We start from the raw sequence: 6,000 nt of genomic DNA, 5'->3' as shown, positions 1-6,000 counted from the left end.
AAAACAACAGCTTTTAGATCCTATTATGGGTCAAAGTGCTTGATGCCAAGGCTGGCAACTTGAGTTTCATCCTGGGTCTCAGAGGGTAGAAAGAGAACTGTCACCCACAAGCTGTCCTCTGACTCTACATGTTCACAGTGATGGCCACGTTACACGCAGACACACACAGAGACACACACACCGAGAAACACAAAGACAGACACACATGCACACATGTTCACACATATACATATATACAAACACAGAGAGAGAGACACACACACACAGAAACACAGAGACAGATCCCCCAACATACATGCACACATACACACAAATGAACGTAATTTTAAACTTTTCAGTTAATTTTCATACTTTCCTACAAGCCCAGTATAGGAAGTTAAGCACAATCAAAAATGTTCAAACATGCATTGCCTTTAAAAACAAAAATGGGTCTTCAAAGTTTATCTGTAAAGGTTTGCTATATCATTTATTTAGTAGAAGGGTCATTGTTGATAATCAAATATATTAATTTTTCCATTATATTGAACAACAAAGCAAAATGAATAAAACAGAAGGGACCAGGAACTCTGCTGAGGTCTTGGGAGGCCATCATCTTTGGAACCACTGCTTGCATTCCTGACACATGATGAGCTGTTTATAATCCGGGTGTTTTTAGACTTCAGCTCATTTAAATGCAGCTAAGCTGCCTTCACAGGCAAAGGGCTTGAAGCTAGAACTGTAAGCAGCATGGATACAACAGACAAATCCAGACCAGATGGCTCCCACTCTGATTCGGGGGATGGCTCCCACTCTGAGTGGGGTGGGCTGCTGTTAAGGTGGGGTTATCTAGGGATCTCCCCTCCCTGAAATCTTCAAATTTATCTTCCTTATTTAAAGTCCTCAGGCCCGAAAGTCTACCTTGAGTACAGGAGCAGACAGAAGACAGCATTTCTTCCCACTGTCCGACTGTCCATCTCCTCTTCCCACGCCCGCTGACAGCCTTCTGATTGTCCTTACGTATCTCTACAGTTGTCCTTGAAGCATCTTAGGATAGATTGATTCTAACCCTGAACTTGAAGGCGGTTATGAGACTCAGTGTTGGCCAAGGAGTGCAGTTGGTTACTGCACAGTCACATAACACAAAGGGACACGGGTGTAGGACTATGGAAAGAGGATTTCAAAAGAGACAGTTCTCCTTCCCCTAACTCGGCCCCGATTGTGGGAGGCAGCTTCCCATCTCCCACTTAGAACGGCCACCAAGGGGCTGGGGTTGCAAGAAGCCTTTGAAGCGTCTTGCCCCGCTCCTCAGAGCCAGCCAACACCTCTCTCTCATTATCCAGCTCCCTCAATGCTCTAAGATGATGCATTAGCTCCATAAGCCTGGTCTTCATGTTTCCCACACCGGTTCCATGAGGCATGGTTCAGGAGACTCATGCTGTCCTTGGTGTATGTGGGGCATCAGCACTGCTGCCGTGCACACAGGCTGAGGAAAGAGGCATCTGTTTGCAACTGAGGAACTTGCTTTTTATTTGGCCTCGTGGGAAGAAGCTGAATGGACATGTGGTGTGAGACAGAGAGCTGTATACAGACAGGTTGAGCACAGGCCTGGAACCCCAGTGACCCTAAGGGACGGAAGGTATTCGGCTATGCTTCCTGAGTCCCTGGCCTCTGTCACAGCTACAGCCTCCTTCAGCCCCCTGTAGAGAGGTGTGTGGCCATCAGTCCCGAGTAGGCAATGCCCCAAGCTCCTGGTCTTCTGTCTGGATCCCATCCCCCACAGTTACCTGGCAACAGCCTGAGGTTCAAGCAGTCAAACTCCCCTCATCCACCTCACCCAGTGGCCCTAGCCCCAGGAGGACTCGGGACCCCATTTTTTTTGCCCCACAGTATAGTGGTTTGAATATGTTTGGCCCTGGGAGTGGCACTATTTGGAGGTATATAGCCTTTGAGTTGTTGTGTCACTGTGGACATGGGCTTTAAGACCCTTGTCCTAGCTGCTTAGAAGTCAGTCTTCTTTTTGCCTTTGGATGAAGATGTAGAACTCTCAGCTCCTACTACACTATACCTGCCTAGACGCCGCCATGTTCCTGCCTTGATGATAGTGGACTGAACCTCTGAACCTGTAAGCCAGCCCCAATTAAATGTTATTTATATAAGAGTTGCCTTGGATCCATTCTTATCTCCTTGTACAAAGCTCAAATCTAAGTGGATCGAGGAACTCCACATAAAACCAGAGACACTGAAACTTATAGAGGATAAAGTGGGGAAAAGCCTCGAAGATATAGGCACAGGGGAAAAATTCCTGAACAGAACAGCAATGACTTGTGCTGTAAGATCCAGAATCGACAAATGCGATGTCATAAAATTGCAAAGCTTCTGTAAGGCAAAAGACACCATCAATAAGACAAAAAGGCTACCAACAGATTGGGAAAGGATCTTTACCAATCCTAAATCCGATAGAGGACTAATATCCAATATATATAAAGAACTCAAGAAGTTGGACTCCAGAAAATCAAATAACCCTATTAGAAAATGTGGTACAGAGCTAAACAAAAAATTCTCAGCTGAGGAATACTGAATGGCTGAGAAGCACCTGAAAAAATGTTCAACATCCTTAATCATTAGGGAAATGCAAATCAAAACAACCCTGAGATTCCACCTCATACCAGTCAGAATGGTTAAGATAAAAAATTCAGGTGACAGCAGATGCTGGCAAGGATGTGAAGAAAGAGGAACACTCCTCCATTGCTGGTGGGATTGCAAGCTGGTTCAACCACTCTGGAAATCAGTTTGGCGGTTCCTCAGAAAATTTGACATAGTGCTACCAGAGGATCCAGTAATACCTCTCCTGGGCATATATCCAGAAGATGTTCCAACTTGTAATAAGGACACATGATCCATTATGTTCATAGCAGCCTTATTTATAATAGCCAGAAGCTGGAAAGAATCCAGATGTCCCTCAACAGAAGAATGGATATAGAAAATGTGGTACATTTACATAATGGAGTACTATTCAGGTATTAAAAACAATGAATTTATGAAATTCTTAGGCAAATGGATGGATCTGGAGGATATCATCCTGAGTGAGGTAACCCAATCACAAAAGAACACACATGATATGCACTCACTGATAAGTGGATATTAGCTCAGAAACTTAGAATACCCAAGATACAATTTGCAAAACACATGAAACTCAAGAAGAAGGAAGACCAAAGTGTGGATACTTCGTTCATCCTTAGAATGGGGAACAAAATACCCATGGAAGGAGTTACAGAGACAAAGTTTGGAGCAGAGCCTGAAGGAACAACCATCCAGAGACTGCCCCACTTGGGGATCCATCCCATAAACAACCACCAAACCCAGATGCCAACTAGGCAGATGCCAATAAGAGCCTTCTGACAGGAGCCTGATATAGCTGTCTCCTGAGGGGCTCTGCCAGTGCCTGGCAAATACAGAAGTGGATGCTCACAATCATCCACTGGACAGAACACAAGGTCCCCAATGAAGGAGATAGAGAAAGTACCCAGGGAGCTGAAGGGGTCTGAAACATCAATATGAACTAACTAGTACCCCCAGAGCTCCTTGGAGCTATACCACCAAAGAAAACACATGGTGGAACTTGTGGCTCTAGCTATATATGTAGCAGAGGATGGCCTAGTCGGTCATCAATAGGAGGAGAGGCCCTTGGTCCTGTGAAGGGTCTATGTCCCAGTATAGGGGAATGCCAGGACCAGGAATGGGAATGGGTGGGTTGGGGAGCAGGGGGAGGGAGGATTTTTGGAGGGGAAACTAGGAAAGGGGATAATATTTGAAATGTAAATAAAGAAAATATCTAATAAATAAATAAATACATAAATACATAAACCTTTAAAAAACTTTTATACATTTTGCTATTGATCCTAAAAATTTCATGTATATTAAATTAGACTCACTTCAGTAGTGTACATGAAATCAACTTGTCTTTTCCTTAATTAGAAATTTTATTACAGTAATGTAAAGCTGATTAACACAGAAGGCTTCTCTTTGTCATTTGGTTTGGATTATAGACCAGCTTCTGATTATGGCTCAAGACTAGTAGAACAGAGAAACCCTGTCTCGAAAAACAAAAACAAAAACAAAAACAAAAACAAGCAAACAAACAAACAAACAAGACCAGTAGAATCAGTTGACAGTAGTTAAATAAATGAAGTGATGTTAAAAAAAAAAAAAAGAGTTGCCTTGGTCACGGTATCTAGTCACAGCAGTATAACTCAAACTAAGACAGGACATTTGAGTTTTCCCATTGCAATAATAGGCTGTAAGTATTCTCTTGCTGCACAAAGAGTAAAGAAGTTCTAAACTCCGTAAAGATGGCACAGGTGATGCCATCAACAAAGATCTTCACTCCCATTTTTGGACATCTTCTGTGGCAACCGACAAAATTTGAAGGAAAGGGTGGGTCATTTTCTCTCAATATTGTCCTTCATTTCCAAATCTGACGAGGTTCCATGGGCGACGGTCTGCAGAGGGAGAAGCGTCTAACAACAGGTCCATCTTACAAGCTCTAGGAGAAGCATTTAGGAGAAGACCGACCTCAGTCTAGCTGAGCACTTTGCTCCTTCCGATCGGATCTTCTCCAAAACCCGTAACGCATGTGACCGTGAGTGACAGGTAACAGTCGCTTTAGAAGCGGCAGACACATGGGAATCTAGACCACTCCTGCAGAGAACAGTAATCGCAAGAGTCTTGAACCCGCAAGAGTGAACTGGATATGTCTGAGGCATGGAAAGTCAGCGAGAGAGAATTCTCTTCAAACGAATCAGAGACTTGCGGCATATTGTAGCACACAGTGACAGCTTGTGGTTCAGGCGGAGATCCCGAATGGACTCACTGGACGGAACTCCAGGTGACATGCAGGGCCGCCTCCCTCCAAAATTTCCTTGCTCTGACAGCTTCCAGAGGATTCCTGGACTCCCCAGCTTCTGCTGGGTGCTGTGCACAGATGTCTGTGACCTACCCTCTTCTTTTTCTCCTAAGAACCTCTGTGACTTCATCACCCTCACCTTCATCATCACACACAGAATACGGGCTGCTCTCCCTTTCTAGGCTAGGTTTCTTTCTTCCTCTTTCCTTCTTTCTTTCTTTCTTTCTTTCTTTCTTTCTTTCTTTCTTTCTTTCTCTCTCTCTCTCTCTCTCTCTCTCTCTCTTTCCTTCCTTCCTTCCTTCCTTCTTCCTTCCTTCCTTCTTTCTCTCTCTTCTTTCCTTCCTTCTTTCTTTCTCTCTCTCTGTCTCTCTCTTTCTTTCTTTCTTTCTTTCTTTCTTTCTTTCTTTCTTTCTTTCTTTCTTTCTTTCTTTTTTGAGACAGGGTTTCTCCGTAGCTCTGGCTGTCCTGGAACTTACTCTATAGTCCAGGCTGGCCTCGAACTCAGAAATTCCCCTGCCTCTGCCTCCTAAGTGCTGACCTTCCTAAGTTTCTTAATCAGATCTGAAAACGGTCTCTTCTGGCACACACACAGGGTCTAGATTTTTTTTTTTTTAGAAAATGAATAAGTTCTGCAAGCAGAATGTTGAAGAAAAAAAAAAACAGTGGAGAAAGTCAGTCAGTCAGTTAGGTGGGAGGGGACTTCCCAGGGCAGGACTTGATCTGAGGTAAATGTTTCTCAAGGCCACTCTAAAGGCTATATGGGCAATGGAGGTGGTACTGATAAATTGGGAGCAAGAAGGCCAGGCAGGAAGCTAATGCTTCAAGTTAGGGACAAGGGGGTGGCAGCCTGAACTCCGGGGACGCTGTGGAGCTTCTCTGTGCTTCAGAAGAGTCACTACAGTAAAGCTAAGATTCCAGGGCAAGACAGAGCTGTAATGAGGCTCAGCATAGTGTTCAGCTTACAGTGTTCAAGCTGTGGTAGCTGTTGGTTTACGCTGCATTTTGAAGTTATGTTTTCTAGACGAGTTAGAGTAGTAAGACGTAAAAGGAACCTTAAGAATTGGGAGAGCGGAGCCTAGCCGGAGAGGAGAAGCAGTTTGCTCAAGGATGCTCTGTAG

The sequence above is a fragment of the Mus musculus genome, chromosome 3 (assembly GCF_000001635.26).
Source record: "Mus musculus strain C57BL/6J chromosome 3, GRCm38.p6 C57BL/6J".
NCBI classification, from domain to species: domain Eukaryota; kingdom Metazoa; phylum Chordata; class Mammalia; order Rodentia; family Muridae; genus Mus; species Mus musculus.
The sequence above is the reverse complement of the archived record's forward strand: the minus strand, read 5'-3'. Positions refer to the sequence as shown.